The sequence below is a fragment of the Petaurus breviceps genome, unplaced genomic scaffold (assembly GCF_028583685.1).
Source record: "Petaurus breviceps papuanus isolate PSGF00001 unplaced genomic scaffold, PetGlider_PUasm1.0 555, whole genome shotgun sequence".
Classification (NCBI taxonomy): Eukaryota; Metazoa; Chordata; class Mammalia; order Diprotodontia; family Petauridae; genus Petaurus; species Petaurus breviceps.
Genome location: NW_027186373.1, coordinates 502587 through 518647, shown reverse-complemented (window position 1 = coordinate 518647; position 16061 = coordinate 502587). Strand labels below are relative to the sequence as shown.

Below are 16061 nucleotides of genomic sequence, written 5' to 3'. Positions count from 1 at the left end.
CGGCTGGGGGACTCTACACAGAGTATCTAATGCTAACAGCTAGCATTTCTATCATGCTTTAAGGTCTGGGGAGCACTACAAATGTTTTCCCATTTGATCTTTGCAATAACCCCTGGAGATACGGAAGCAGAGGCAGACAGAGGTGAAGTGGCCTTCCCAGGTTCACACAGTCAGGATGCCTCTGAGTCTGGATTTGAACTCAGGTCTTCCTGAATCCAGCCCAAGTGCTGCATGTCCCGTGGCTCCCTCCTCCTGGCCTCATGTGTCACTAAGCTGTTTGCTTCCTTAGCATCAGGCTTGCGTTCAGAGTCATTTGGCAATAAGGTTCTCATTCCACAGACAATTCCCCATGCTAGCTCCACTGTGGGGCTGGGCTTACTGATTGCTGAGCTTTGACCATAACCAGCCCTCCCAAGATTCTGCACACTGCTCCTTCTCCCCACTCGATCTCATGGCCCACTACTGGAACCACATTCACCCATCCCCTCTGTTGAGGTGAAAGGCATGAACCACGGTGTAGTCACCAAAGAATTCAGACTCAGACTGTCTGCAAGCCAAGTAAAAGGGCTGATCTGGGGCAATGCCCCCAGCAGGCTCTTCTCCTTGGGGGGGAGGGGGGGACCTTCAGAAACGATCCCAGCCAGGAGAAGCTACAGGGTTATACAGAGGGAAAGTGCCCTACTGGCAGGAAGTAAAGTCATCAGGGGCAGGCAGGCAAGAGGTTGTAACTGAGTTCCATGGATGCAATTTCCCAGTAGACAGTTCACTTCCCCTCAGGGTGGGGAGGAGGGCCTAACTACAATGTAAATGAGATGCTAATGAGGGTCACTGAAGGGTGATTAAGGAACAATAGCACAGAGAGACCAAAGTGGGGAAAGTGCTTCCTCACCTTCTTGGTCAGCAGCCTGTACAGATCATGTGTGAGATGTGCGCCTGTAGAAGGAACTTACTGTCTCGCTGGATTGGGGCTCCCTCAGACACTGGGTCCCTGCCAGGGATATGGTCTTTTCTTGAGGCCCAGACACATCACCTCACACCTTCGGCTTTGGAAGTGTAACCAAATTTGTCTCCACTTTCCTGGAAAGCAAGCATCAGCCAGTTGCTGTGTGTTATAGGAACAATGCCCTATCTCCTGTTTCATGCAACTTGGGTTAGCTTTTCATTAACATGGTCTGAGACTATCTTTGTGGCTTGGTCGGCTCTGGTAGCTGGCACCACTTCCTGCTCACCTGGGGAATAGCCAGAGGGAGTGCCAGGCATGTGTGGGCACTTGGCTGCAGACCATGATGGGCAACTGGAGGAAGGAAGCCTCACTCAGCTGAATTATTCTGTGAGTCCTCAGCACCCATCCTTGTTGACTATCCTGCTATGCAAAGCTTTCTTTATGGCCAAGTGAAGCTCCTTTTCTTACCTGTGGAATGCTCTATCGGTGTGCCAAGTCATTCTGACCCAGAACCTGAGAAACCTAGATATCAGTCTGTGTTAGCCTGCTCCAAATGCCTTGTGACTGCACTCCCCACCTGTGGCTTCCCTGGCCACCTCTGTCCTCTAACTGTCCTACCCTACTGGCATGTAACCTATTTCAGTGCAGTGCGGGGACTGACCTGTATATTTGTAGCTCCTGCACTTGGCAGGGTGCCTGACACATAAAAAGCACTTAAATTCTCGTTCATTTATTCTTCATCCTTTTTTCCTGAAGTTTAATTCCTTGTCTTAGAGTCTCTGGATCATCTTCTCACAGCCCATACTTTAAAATTTATCTCTAGACATCTGATGGTGTCGGTTTTACTCCTTTCTTGGATTTTATTTCCTTTGAACTCCTCGATGTCTCCCTTCCTCTTAGTCTTCTCACATTTGACCCACAATTAGGTCCCAAATAGTGCAAATATTAAGTGCCTTAAAGTGGCCCCATGTACTTCAATTTTCATTATTCAATGCCATAATTCTGTAAAAACAGTCTTTGGCTGCAGCCCAGTGGAAATATTCCATACAAATTGGAATCATGCAGCTCCTTTATAAAGTTGATCTTTCACACGGACCAGGATTTCCCTAATTTCCTGTCCTCTCTACTTGGACCAGCATAGGTTCCCTTCCAGTCTTCATGTTCAATTCAAAGCTCTTCAGATTATATATCCAGAAAAAGCATCTCAGAAGCCTTCTTTTTGAGTGATCTGTCCCTCGTTGGGAATTGGATGTTTTGCTATTTAAATCCAGAAAGGGCCCAGAAACCAGTGGATCATGTATTCAGGTGATTGAGGTGTGTCAAATTCTTCCTGATCCCATTTGGGGTTTTCACTTTCTGCACATTTATTTAATTTATAGAATAAAGCAACCATTCCATAACAGTGTATCATAAAACAAGATGATTGTGCATGCAACTGGAAATCTGTAATGTACAACTTGCTATTCCTTTTAAATGTGTAACAAAGTTGTCATGTGCATTTTTCATCCTTTCCCCTACTGCCCTAGAGATGGCCACCATAGACACAAATAGGTATTTCTATGTAAAATCATTCTATACATACTTCTATTTGTCAGTTCTTTCTTTGGTTGTAGACAGGGTCTTTCGTTGTACATCCTTTATGTTTGATTTATAAATAAGAGGAAAATGAGTTATTTGTTCAAACACATCCTTAAAACAATATTGCTGTTCCTGTATACAATGTTCTCTTGGCCTTGCTCATTTTGCTCTTAATTATTTTGTGTAAAACTTTCCATGATTTTCTAAGATCATTGGGGTTTTCCATGGTCACCCAGGTAGTAAGTGCCTGAGACCAGATTTGAACTCAAGTCTTCCTGACTTGAAGCCTGGTGCTCTAACCATTGCACCACCTACTTGCCCCTATGGACCAATGGATCAAGAGTGAGACAAAAATAAGGCATTTTGAGAACTTTTCTCCATGACCCGGTTGGGGTTATTGCAGTTTGGGGTGGGGGGGGGAGGGTGCAAAAATTGCTTAATATTACATAACTTCTTGCATGATAAATTTAATGAAAGATTATGACAGTCACCATTACATCAGTGGGCAGAAAAAGCCTCCAGCATTCAGCATTCATTTATGTTTGAAGTACTCAACATCACAGGATTCAAAGGCCCATTCCACAATAGCATGCAAAGAGGAAGACCAAGGGAGAGTGAGCATGACCTGAAAGGGGACCCACTAGAAGCTTTCTTCTGGGAAGAAACATGGATGCCCCAAGTCTCTCCCATTATTGTTTCTTTGTGTGAGTTATATCAACAAGACAAAAGAGGAGAAAGTGGGGGAAGAGGGATCGGGAGGCAGAATTACCGCTGTCTCTAGACAATATATGGGTGAATCAGAGAGCCCCAGGTCTTCCCCAGCCCATGTCAGCATTGATCCCATGGGAACACGTCCTGGTCCAGCCCTTTCCTCTTCTCTCGGTGTAGCGTGTTGAATGTTTCCATCCGGGTCACTGTGGCCCTGGGGACAGGCCCTTTGAGATCATGCCTTGCCATACTATTCTCTCTCCCTTCTCCCCCCAGGAAGGAGACATTGGGTGGTTAGGGTTAGGTGACTTCCCCCTGAAACCAGTGAGCTCTTCCTCTCCTTCATCATCATTCAGAGAATGTGGATGTTGAGCCAGCCTGGACTTTCTCTTTCCTCTTCCTCCCTTCTCACTTCTCCTCCAACACATGAAAGCCTAAGGGAGGTTTCCTTGGCTGCCTGGGCCTCCTCTCTCTGAGTGGGTCATTGCAGAGGCATTTGGTGCTGTCTATGGTGGAGATGGAGCAGATTCTTTGGCTTCCGACTATCTGCTTTGTGAACTACACCTTCTCTGATCTTTTTCTGGTACCTAGTTGGACAGGAGGGAATCCACTTATATTAACCACACCCAATGGCCCTAGCCATTCCTCCTCACCATTTCTCATTGTGAGTATTTTTATAGTCTCCATATTTTGTGTTGGTATAGGTTCCTTGCATTCCATCATGCGTTTCTTCATGACTTGGAAGGAGGTGTTCTCTACGACTGAGCTGATTTCTTCCTCACTCATCTCCTTGCCCAGGAATCAGCAAATCTTCTTCACATTGGTCTCAAGATTCTAAGAAAAATAAAAACTTTGTGGCAGGTGAATGTCAGGGTGAAAGGACTGCAAGAAAATGGAGGCACCAAAAGTGAGAGGAACAAAGAAGAAGAGGGAGAGAATTAGGAAGAGGCAGATAAGTAGGAAAGATGGGCAGGGTGGGGGAAGAGTTTGAAAGAAAAGTGCAAGAAAAAGAGAAGCTGAAGCAAGAGATTTAGAGGTTAGAAAGGAGAGTCTGAGGGGAAACAGGTAAGGGGAAAAGAGAAAGGTGTAAGTGCAGAGGAGAGAGGAATTATAGGGGAGAAGAGGGTGAGAATAAGATCTGAAGCAGGCCTGGGAAGTGAATCAAACAGGAAATAGATTAAGTGAGGTGAGGATTTGGGGAGAGACAAGGGAAAAGTAAGGAGAGGTGAATGAAGAGGTGATGGCGAGTAAATGAAGAGCTGGTGGTGAAAGTGAAGAGAAAGAAAGGAAGATAAAACAAGGAGAAGAAAAAAGGAGAGGAGAGAAAGAAAAACAGGAAAATGAGATGGAGGGAATGAGAGAGGGGAAAAGAAAAATGGAGAGAAAACATAAAGAAGAGAGAGTTGAAGGGGGGAATTTGAGGTTGGTAAGTGGATGAGAAAGGTGTAAAGTATCCAATTAGTAGTAGAGAAAGTGCCTAGGGAGAGGAAAGGGAGAGAGAAAGGAACTAGAGAAACAGGGGAAAGAAGAGCAGTCAGAGGCATGTAGAGGGGAAGGCAAGAGGACTCCAAGGAGTCTAAAAAGAACCGAAGAGGGAGAAAAGCCCTAGGAGAAGGGGGAAGAAAGTCAAAAGAAGAAAGGGAGAAGGGAGGAAGAAGACTCAAGACAGAGGAAATACAGAAAAAAATGGGATAGGAGGGAAGGGAGACATGGAGAATGACTGAGGGAAAGCCCAGGAGATTCCCTTGGAGGAGCAGAAGGTTCTTCTCCATCAGGATTGTGGGAGCTCCTCCCAGCAGCTCTCAACAGAGGCAATCAGTCTCAGGTGGCTGGCACAGGGAGAAGCTTCTTACAGATATCAAAATGTTCAGGAAAGAACTTTGTTTTTTCTCTTTATGGAAAACTTTTTTTTTTTCTTTTCAAGTAGTATTAGCAAATACTACAAAACAGCAAATACATGGTAAGATGATGTAATGGAAATGCAAATTTAAAGATCTTCCCTGCCCCTAGGCCCTTTGATAGGCCTCTGAGAACCTTCCCTGATTTGAAAATGTACTCTGCCTCCTAATAGGCTGAATGTGGTCACCTGGAGCCTGTGGCAGGAGGCTTGGTTTTCAGGAATGCCCACACCTTGATGCTGTGTGATTGGGCAGTGGGTCAAGAGGGTGGTTACATTCTCTGACCCAGGAGAAGGCTATATAATCCCTGACATGAGGCTTTGCTTTGGGGCTCACTTTGAGAAGTGTTCTGTGATTTAAGCAAATGAGACTCTGGGAAGCCATTGTTGAGAGTCCCCCGGCTTTGAAAAACCCAGATGTTGATTTTGTATGGATGTAATGGTTGGACACTTTGGAAACCTGTCTACTTGATCTGTTTCTCTGTCTTGATAATTCTTTCTTGTATACTCTGAAGTTCAGGGTGCTGACCTTTTTCCCCTGAACTAGGTTAAACAATATGTACTTGACTGATTAAAGTAAGCTTGTTAACCAATTTTGAGTTGCTTTCCTTTAGCAAAGCAGATCTAAGAACCTGTGTTAGCAGCCACCCTGGGGACACTGGGGTGCTTGCTGCTACAGATGACAAGCAATTTGTTACGGGTTATATATGTGCAATCATGTAGAACACTTTTCCATACTAGTCCTTTTGTGAAAGAAGAAACAGAACAAAAAACACACACATATGCACGTACACACACATGCATGTACACACATATGCATACACACATGCCTGCACACACATATGCACATACACACATATGCACACAGAAAGAAAGAAAGAAAGAAAGAAAGAAAGAAAGAAAGAAAGAAAGAAAGAAAGAAAGAAAGAAAGAAAGAAAGAAAGAAAGAAAGAAAGAAAGAAAGAAAGAGAAAATAGTATTTTTGATCTGCATTCAGACTCCATCAAGTGTTTCTCCGGATGTGGATAGCATTTTCCCCCATGAGTCCTTTGAAATTGCCTTGCATCACTGTTTTGCTGAGAAGAGCTAAGTATTCAGAATTGATCATTACACAATGTTGCTATTACTGTGTACATTGTTCACCTGGTTCTGCTCTCCCTATTTGTATCAGTTTGTGAAAGTCTTTCCAGATTTTTCTGAAATCTTCCTGTTCATAATTTCTTATAGCAAAATAGTGCCATTTTTCTTATTTATTTTCTGAATTGTGTTTTATTTTACTCTAATTACTTGCAAAGATAGTTTTTAATATTCATTTTCATAAGATGTTGACTTCCCACCTCCTAAAGAAAACAAGCAATGTGATACAAGTGATACGTGCTCAATCATGTCAAACAAAATTCCACTTTCATCACATTGTTAAAGAAGAAATGGATCAAAAGGGAAAAATGATGGAAAAATAGTCTGCTTCAGACGGCATTCAGACTGCACAGTTCTTTCTCTGGGTGGGGATGTAGGAGTGTCTTGGAAGAGCTCTTGACAAAGCCCAGGATCACTCTAAGGAAGAGAGATTCACAGGGAAGGGACCTGACTGAAGCAGCACATGATCCCAGGGCCAGAGCTGGCAATGAATGTGAAACCAACTTACTGGGTTTTTGGAAGGTACTACATAACACCTGGGCATCTTCAGAGCCAGGCACTGGCTTATGGGCTCTTAAGCCCATTCCTCCTTGCTCTTTTTTAGCCTCTGTCTTCATGGATATGCTGGTAAGCTGGCTTGATAGTTGTAGCAGCAAGCACCCCAGCATCCCCAGGGTGGCTGCCAACACAGGTTCTTAGATCTGCTTTGCTAAAGGAAAGCAACTCAAAATGGGTTAACAAGCTTACTTTAATCAGTCAAACATATATCGTTTACCTAGTTCAGGGGAAAAAGGTCAGCACCCCGAACTTCAGAGTATCCAGACAGAATTATCAAGAGAGAGAAACAGATCAAGTAGACAGGTTTCCAAAGTGTCCAACCATTACATCCATACAAAATCACAGTTACCATCAACATCTGGGTTTTTCAAAGCCGGGGCGCTCTCAACAATGGCTTCCCAGAGTCTCATCTGATCAAATCACAGAACACTTCTCAAAGTAAGCCCCAAAGCAAAGCCTCACATCAGGGATTATATAGCCTTCTCCTGGCTCAGAGAATGTAACCACCCTCTTGACCCACTGCCCAATCACACAGCATCAAGGTGTGGGCATTCCTGAAAACCAAGCCTCCTGCCACAGGCTCCAGGTGACCACATTCAGCCTATTAGGAGGCAGAGTATATTTTCAAATCAGGGAAGGTTCTCAGAGTCTCTTAAGCCTATCAAAGGGCCTGGGGGCAGGGAAGATCTTAAAATCTGCATTTCCATTACAATTCCTCCTTGTGATGTCTGTCCTCTCCTATATCTTATTGCTTGTGTCTGCTTTCCCCTCCTTCTTTGACTCCACTTCCCCTGCTATTTCTTCAGCTTGACTTATTCAGTCACCTTTTAGTTTTATCTGACTCATTATGACCCCATTGGGGTTTTTCTTGACAAAGATACTAAATTGATTTACTTCTCTAAATTTACTCTAAATTTCCTTCTCCAACCCATTTTACAAATGGGAAAACCAAGGCAAAAAGGGTTAAGTGACTTTCCCAGTGTCACATAGCTGGTAAGTGTCTGAGGATGGACTGGAACTCAGAAAAGAGTAGTTTTCCTGACTCCAGGCGCAGTCTCTATCCACTGTGCCACCCAGTTACCCCCAGGGCCCCTAGCCACCTACATTTAGACATCTTGAGTCTCTACACACTCAGTTTTATGGGGCCCCAGGCTCTTTCCCTGAGCAGAGCAAGAGCTGTGGTGGAAAGGATCAATTTCTTTAAAAGAAAAATTTTTTAAATTTTAGACAAATACTAAAACAAATACAGAATAAGGAAAGAAAAAGAAAGCTTATACACTTAAATGTAAAATAAGAAAAAAAACATGTCATGGGCACAGAAGATTATAGGAGAGGAATCAGTACAGCCATAACATTTCAAGAAAGCTTAGATATTAAATAGTGAGTGTGAGGTTGAAAGGTCTCATCTTTTCTTCGCTTCCTAGTAGATTTGCTTTGGCTCCCTGCTGTCCTCTTTTTACTTTGTTCTTTTTCCCCCTTCCTCCCTCCACCTCCCACTGCAAGGCTACCACTGTGCATGGATATGCTTATATATTGGCTATATATATATATATGTCTGTCTACATACACATACACACATACATATCCAAACATAGACTTTTCCTAAAAGGTTCTACTCCTTATCTTGTCTCTATGTTTCTGCAGATCTCTTTTTTCCTTTCTCTCCCAACTCCTCCACTTTACTTCTACATGCTACCTTACCCTCCTATTATTTAACCTACAGCCACTCCAGCAATCCTTCCCTTATCCTTCCATACTTTTAAATCTGAACACCCTTTTTATACCCCTTTGACCTATCCTGTCCCCTTCTGGTCTAAAATTCCCTCCTTTATCATTCCCCTTTCCTCATCCCCTTAGAGTTTTATTTCTTTTTAAACTTAGTAGACTTGTATACCCTTTTACATGTATATATATTTTCCCCTCTTAAACCCATTCCCGATGAAAGTAGGCTTCCAGAACTACCAGTCCCTCTCCCCCAATCTAATTCTTCTGTTTCCTCTTGCACCTCATTTCTATAAGATAATTATTCTTTTAGCTGTTCTTGAAAGGTTTTGCTTTTTAAAGTCATATCATACTCAGGTCTACCCCAATCTTTCTTATAGGCTACCTAATTACTAGTATTAATCTTAGACATAGGTTTTACATTTTCCATACTTAAAAGGTAAACATTCTATCCTTATTGAGCACTTGTACTTGGTCATTGCATTTACCATGTATTTTTCTTCGCTCTTGAATGTCAAATCTTCTATTGAGTCTAGGGTTTGTTGTGTTTTTTTTTTTTAACAAGGTCCTGAAAGTCTGACAGTTGATCAACTGTCCATTTATTTTTTCACTCTGCGTCTTGTTTAGCTTTGCTGTATACAATATTTTCAGCCAGAGGCTAGTTCTTTTTCTCTTCCATATATAGTGTTCCAAGACCTGTCGCCAACACCAGGTCTTGTATGCTTCTAATTCTGGTACCATCGTATGTAAATGTTTATTTTCTTGTTGCTTTCAATATTTCGTCCTTGATTTGGGAGTTTGGAAACTTAGCTACAATGTTTCTGTGAGTGCTCCTTACAGGATCTCTTTCAGGTGGTGATTATTGGGTTTTTTCTATTTCTACTTTCCCCTCTTGTTCTAATGCTCCAGGACAATTTTCTTTAATTATTTCTTGTATTATGGTATCAAGATTCTTTTTTATAATAACTTTCAGATAGTTCAATTATTCTATTGTTTTCTCTTCTTGATCTATTCTGTAGATCTGTTGTTTTTTTTCTTTTTCTTTTTTTAGTTTTCAACATTCATTTCCACAAGATTTTGAGATTACAGATTTTCTCCCCATCTCTCCCCTGCCTCCTACCCCAAGATAACAAGCCTATTGAATACTCCTTCCCCAAATCTGCCCTCTCTTATATTCCCCCATACCCACTCCATTATTTTCTTGCAGGGCAAGATGTATTTCTATACCCCATTGCTTGTATATCTTTTTTCCTGGTTGCATGTAAAAACAATTTTTAACATTTGTTTTTAAAAAGTTGAGTTCCAGATTTTTTCCCTTCTTCCCTCCTCACCTACCTCCACTAGGAAGACAGGCAATTGAATATAAGTTATACATGTGTAGTTACACAAAACATTTCCATAGTAGTCATGTTGTGAAAGACTAACTATATTTCCCTCTATTCTATCCAGGCCCCCATTTATTCTATTTTCTTCTTTGACCTTGTCCCTTTTGAAAAATATTTTCTTCTAATTACATTCTCCCCTAGTCTGTCCTCCCTTCTATCATCCCCCCTTTTATTCCCTTCCCCCTTCTTTTCTGTAGGGTAAGATACCCAATTGGGTGTGTATGTTATTCCTTCTTTAAGCCAAATCCAATTAGAGTAAGGTTGACTCACTCCCTTACACCTTCCTGCTCTTCCCCTCCATTGTAACAGCTTTATCTTGTCTCTTTTAGGTGAGATAATATACTCTATTCTATCTCTCCCTTTCTCCTCCCAATATATTTCTTTCTCATCTCTAAATTTTATTTTTAGATATTATGCCATGTTCAACTCATCCTGTGCCCTCTATTTCTGTATACATGTACACACATATATACATATACACACAAATATATGTATATATGTGTGTGAATAAATATATATTCCCTTCAACTATCCTCATACTGAGAAAAGTCTCATAAGTTACAAATATTGACTTTCCATGTAGGAATATAAATAGTTCAACTTAAATAAGTTCTTATGATTTCTCTTTCCTGTTTACCTTCTTATGCTTCTCTTGCTCCTTGTATTTGAAAGACAAACTTTCTGTTCAACTCTGGTCTTCTCATCATGGTTTTAGTCTTAGCTCCTTTGACCTCCAGAATATTATATTCCAAGCCCTTTGATCTGTTAATGTAGAAGCTGCTAGATCTTGTGTTATCCTTCTGCAATACTCAAATTGTTTCTTCCTTACTGCTTGTAATATTTTCTCCTTGACCTTGGAACTCTGGGATTTGGCTATAATATTCCTAGGAGTTTTCTTTTGAGGATCTTTTTCAGGAGGTGATCAGTGAATTCTTTAAATTTCTATTTTGTCCTCTGGTTCTAGAATATCAAAGCAATTTTCCTTAATGATTTCTTGAAAGATGATATCTAAGCTCTTCATTTTGATCATGGCTTTCAGGTAGTCCAAGAATTTTTAAATTATCTCTCCTGGATCTATTTTCCAGATCAGTGGTTTTTCCAATGAGATATTTCACATTTCCTTCTATTTTTTCATTCATTTGGATGTGTTTTACAATATCTTGATTTCTCATAAAGTCATTAGCTTCCATTTTCTCCAATCTAATTTTGTAGGAATTCTTTTCCTTTTTTGAAGAGGGCAAGGCAGAGCAACTGGGGTAAGTGACTTGCCTAAGGTCACACAGCTAGTAAGTGTTAAGTGTCTGAGCCTGCATTTGAACTCAGGTCCTCCTGACTCCAGGGCTGGTGCTCTAATCACTGCATGACATAGCCACCCTGGAATTATTTTCTTCAGTGAGTTTTTCAAATTCCTTTTCCATCTGGCCAGTTCTTCTTTTTAAGGCATTCTTTCCCTCATTGGTTTTTTTTATTTTTGGTCCTCTTTTACAATTTGAGTTAGTCTATTTTTTTAGGATGTTATTTTCTTCAGTAATTTTTGGGTCTCCTTTAACAGGCTGTTGACTGGCTTTTAATGATTTTTTTTGCATCATCTTCATTTCTCCTCCCAGTTTTTCCTCCACTTCTCTTACTTGATTTTCAAAATCCTTCTTGAGCTCCTCCATGGCGTGTGACCTCTTCATATTTTTTCTTGAAGGCTTTTGATACAGGACTTTTGACTTTGCTGTCTTCTTCTGGTTCTATGTTTAGATCATCTTTGTCACCAAAAATGATACTATAGTTTGATTTGACTTCCTCTGTTTGTTCATCTTACCAGCCAATTATTTGACTTTTGAGCTCTTTGCCACAGGAGAACTCTGCTTCCAGAGTGGAGAGAGCTGTGTCCCTAATTTCTTGGATTTTTAAAGGTGTTGTCAGAGCTTATTCTGGGAATCTGCCTCAGAACTGTGAGGACTCCCTCGACACAGCCTCAACAAGCTCTGACATTCTAGCATTCCTCATTCCAGGATTGCCACCCAAGACTGTGACCCAAATCCAAGCAGGGTGAAGCAAGAGAATCCCACTTCAGCACCAGTAAAAAGATTCTTGCAATTGTCCTCTGGACAGGTGCTTGTTCCCCCTACAATCTGTAGACCAGAAGCTTCAGAAGTGGTGCTGTTCCTCTGCTTCCTGGGAGCAGGGGTCAGACCACACTCTTCTCTCACCCAGGATCAATAGACTTTCCATTGACCTTTTACTTTCTCTTTGGTGTTTATGGGTTGAAAAGTCTAGAAAAAGCAACAGCTGCCCGTGAATCAGTTCCCTGAAGTCTGCTCTGGCCAGGTTGTCCCACAGTGTGCACCAGCGTGTTCCACACAGCACTGTGCTCTGCTCCCAGCCCTGTGCAATAGACCATTCCTATAGGCCTGTCAGGCTGCCTTCAGCAGGAGATTTGTTTCTCTCTGTCACTTTTTGGGTTCTATAGCTCTAAAATTTGTTTAGAGTCATTTTTTACAGGTATTAGAGGTGGTTCAGTGGGAGCTCAAGCAAGTTCCTGCTTTTACTCTGCCATCTTGGCTCCACCCCCTGTTGTTTTTCTTGTGAGAAGTTTCATATTCTCTTTTATTTATTCATTCTTTATGCATGGATTTCTTCATCTCTCAGAACTTTGCTGGCTTCCCCTTGCCTGATTCTGATTTTCAAGGAGTCATTTTCTTCCTTAAGATTCTGCATCACCTTTTTTTAATTGATTGACTATTTTTTGTCATAATCTTCTGATTTTTCTTGGATTATTCCTATTTTCCTTTTTATTTTTTCTCAGTCTTTCACGCTCTTGTTCCTACTCTCCCCTGCTGCTCTCTGCAGCACAGCTGGGTCTGGTGTTTGTCTCAAGGTTCCCTAGATCCTCCCCAGGTCAGATGTGGCTGGGGCTGAGGTGGCATGCCAACCCACTTAGCCCCAGGGCTTGCAGCTTCTTGTTTTTGCCCCTTCTTGTTGAACTGTACCCTAGCCTGGATGAGTTTACTCTTCACAGGGAGGAAATCCAGTCTTGGGATTTTTCTTCAAGTCTTCTCCAATTGTCCCAAGAGGACCCCTGTACTGCCCCTACTCTTATTTGTTTGAAGGGCTCTATGTTTTCCCAGAAGTACTATTTTTTTCTTTTGTTTGCTTTTTGGAAGGGGGGAGGTAGGGCAATTGAAGTTAAGTGACTTGCCCAAGGCCACATGGCTAGTTTTTGTGTTAAGTGTCTGAGGACAGATTTGAACTCAGGTCCCCCTAACTCCAGGGCCAGCACTCTATTCACTGCGCCACATAGCCACACCTCAGAGGTGATATTTTATCTCTTTTGTGGAGGAAAATCTTGAGAGCTTGAAATTTTCTGCTCTGCTCTGCTATATTACCAGAATCCTCTCAGAAAGCATCCATTTAAATAGGGTTTCCAGTCCCTTTCCACTAGCTGCAGGATTGTCTTCTTCTCTATCTTACTTAGTCCATCCTGCTCCAATTTCTCTCCCTCTCCTTCTCCTGTCCCTGAGGATAGGAGGAAAGGTAAATGACAGCATCTAACCTCGCCAAGCTCCCGATCTATGTTAGGTCATGAATTCTGTACAGAGGCACACATGTTGTTACCTACATGTTCCCACCCACCCACCTTGGCACCTTCTGTCTGTGTGTCCCTGGAGCTGGGGCTTCCTTTGGATTGGTGACTTGACCTCCCTGAGGGGTGGTCAATACTCCTTCCACTAGGCTGACTGGAAAGAATCAGTATTTGTTGCTTCTCATAGGGTTATGGCATATACAAAGTAAATCACTGTATTGGGTGGACCTGGTACAGACCTCCTGATTCAAACTGAAGACAAAGCCTCCCACATTGCTTGCATTTCCTGCTCTTGGCTCCTAATTTGGCTTGGGAAGTGGAGACTCTGAGGGGGATCCCTTTCCTCAGTGTTATTCCAGGTTTGTAGAAAGTTGTACAGTGTTTCTGTGTTCTCCCCAGTTTTAGTGACATTCTGGAATGTTGGAAAGAGAATTCTTTTTTTCAAGGTTGTGGGTGGGAGAAATATCTGGAAAACAACTGCTTCACCATCATGCTTATCATGTGATGCTTCAGAAGGATGAGGGAGCAGTGAGAGAGGCTACTCTTCCAGATCTGATTGTGACCTGGTCACTGGCATAAAAGCAGTGGGACGGAGAGAGGCAGCCATTTGGTCTGAAGATCGACAGCAGAAGGGGAGGGGAGGGGAGGGGGCACCATCAAGAGTCTGCCAGGAACTTTGGCTTTTGACAGGAATTATGCCAAAGAGTCTGAAATGGGAGACCATGATCTACAATGAAACTGGGTAGGTAGAATAGACTGGATCAGAAGTTCTCAGGCATGGAATCCAGAACACGGAAGATAAATCCTCCTGATGAACAGGATAATGGGGTTTCCTCTCAAGAGAATGATTTTGATCCAAAAGGGACAGTTTGCTTAGTAATTTCTACTTTGAGAAACCTTATACAGGAAATGGAAGTGAGAGAAGATTTCAAGTGTAATATGGTCTTATAATGTAATTGCCAGGTACACTAAAGGTCACCTTGAGCTAAGGATGACTTCTGGTGCTGAAGGTAACAGAAAGATTTCTGTTGTGTGATGAGTGGGACATGGACCAGCCTATGGAAGATGAGGGCCATTGCTTGGAGTGGCTGGGAGTATAATAATGAACTAAAGGGAACATGGAGATCTGGGTAATCTTCTCTTACTTTATTTCTTTTTTTCATCCTCAGAGAATGATCATTGTGACTGGAATCAAAACTATCAACACAACTGATAAAATAATGCAAGTGTGTTGTAATGGCCTGTATATATGGGGAGCATACACATGAAAAGGTTTTGCAGAGCTGCATGTGAGTGGTGAAGATGGGAATGGAAGCTAATGTAGGGGACTTTGGGCGGTCACGAGAACCACTCAAAAATGGCATCACCAGCCTGGGAGGGCAATCAGCTTCCCCTTCCCAGAGCCCTTCAAGCCTCACCTGCTTGAGGACATGTTTGTGGCCTTGCTTTTTCCCTCCCCATTGGCAGAGATGGCCATGGAGATCCTGTTCAATGGCATTTAGTGGTTCTTTGCATTGCAGTCTAATGAAGGGAGTATCAACGACCCCTCAGGGAAGTCAAGTCACCAAGCCAAAGGAAGCCCCAGCTCCAGGGACACACAGACAGAAGGTGCCAAGGTGGGTGGGTGGGAACACCAGGTAACAACATGTGAGCCTGTGTACAGGATTCATGATCTGAAATAGATCGGGAGCTCGGCGAGGTTAGACTCTGTCATTCACCTTTCCTCCTATCCTCAGGGCCAGAGGCATAGTAGGTTCTTAATTAGTGCTGACTGACTGAGTCCACAGGCTGAACTACAGGTCATGTCTGAGGGCAGGCACCAGGATAAGAGATGCCTGGCAAAGGCTTTTTTGGCAGAAAGTGGGACTTGATCTGAGGCTTCAGGAAAGCCAGGAGGCAAGAAGAGGAAAGAGGGGGATGATTCCACACATGGAGGGGCAGCCAGTGAAAAGGAAGAGACTTGGGAGATACAGTCACATGTATAAGGAACACTAAGTGTGGGGGAAAGGAAGGGGACTGGTATTTATTAAGATCCTCTGTGTGCAGGCACAGGCTCAGGGCTTTACAAATCTTAAATAAATAGATCTCCATGACAACCCTATGAATTGGGTGTTATTAGCCCCATTTTATAATATTGGAAACTGAGGCAGACAGAGGTCAAGTGAGTAGTCCAGAGTCACACACCTAGTGCCTGATGCCAAATTTGAACTAAGTTCTTCCTGACCCCAAGTTCACAACTCTGTGCCACTAGGTGCCTGGAAGGCCAGTGTCCCCAGACAAAAGATTACATGGGGAGGGGTGAGATGTTGGAAGACTGGAAAAAGAGTAAGGTGCTAGACTAAAGGGCTTTGAATGTCAAAGTGAGTACTTTGTATTTGCTCTGGGAGGCAACTGGTAGCCACTGGATGTTATTGCGTAGGGAGAAGATGGGGTCAAATCTGAGTTTTAAAAAATCCTGTTTGGGGCAGCCAGGTGGCTCAGTGAGAGCACCAGCCCCAGAGTCGGGATGATCTGGGATCAAATCTGGGATCAGATACTTAGCACCCACACAGAAATAAC

General features: G+C 42.6%; 1 pseudogene; it reads right to left on the bottom strand.

The window, feature by feature from the left end:
- Positions 1-474: 474 nt before the first annotated feature.
- The window catches only part of LOC138172930 (sulfotransferase 2A1-like), a 74279-nt pseudogene continuing 58692 nt past the window's right edge, over positions 475-16061 (bottom strand).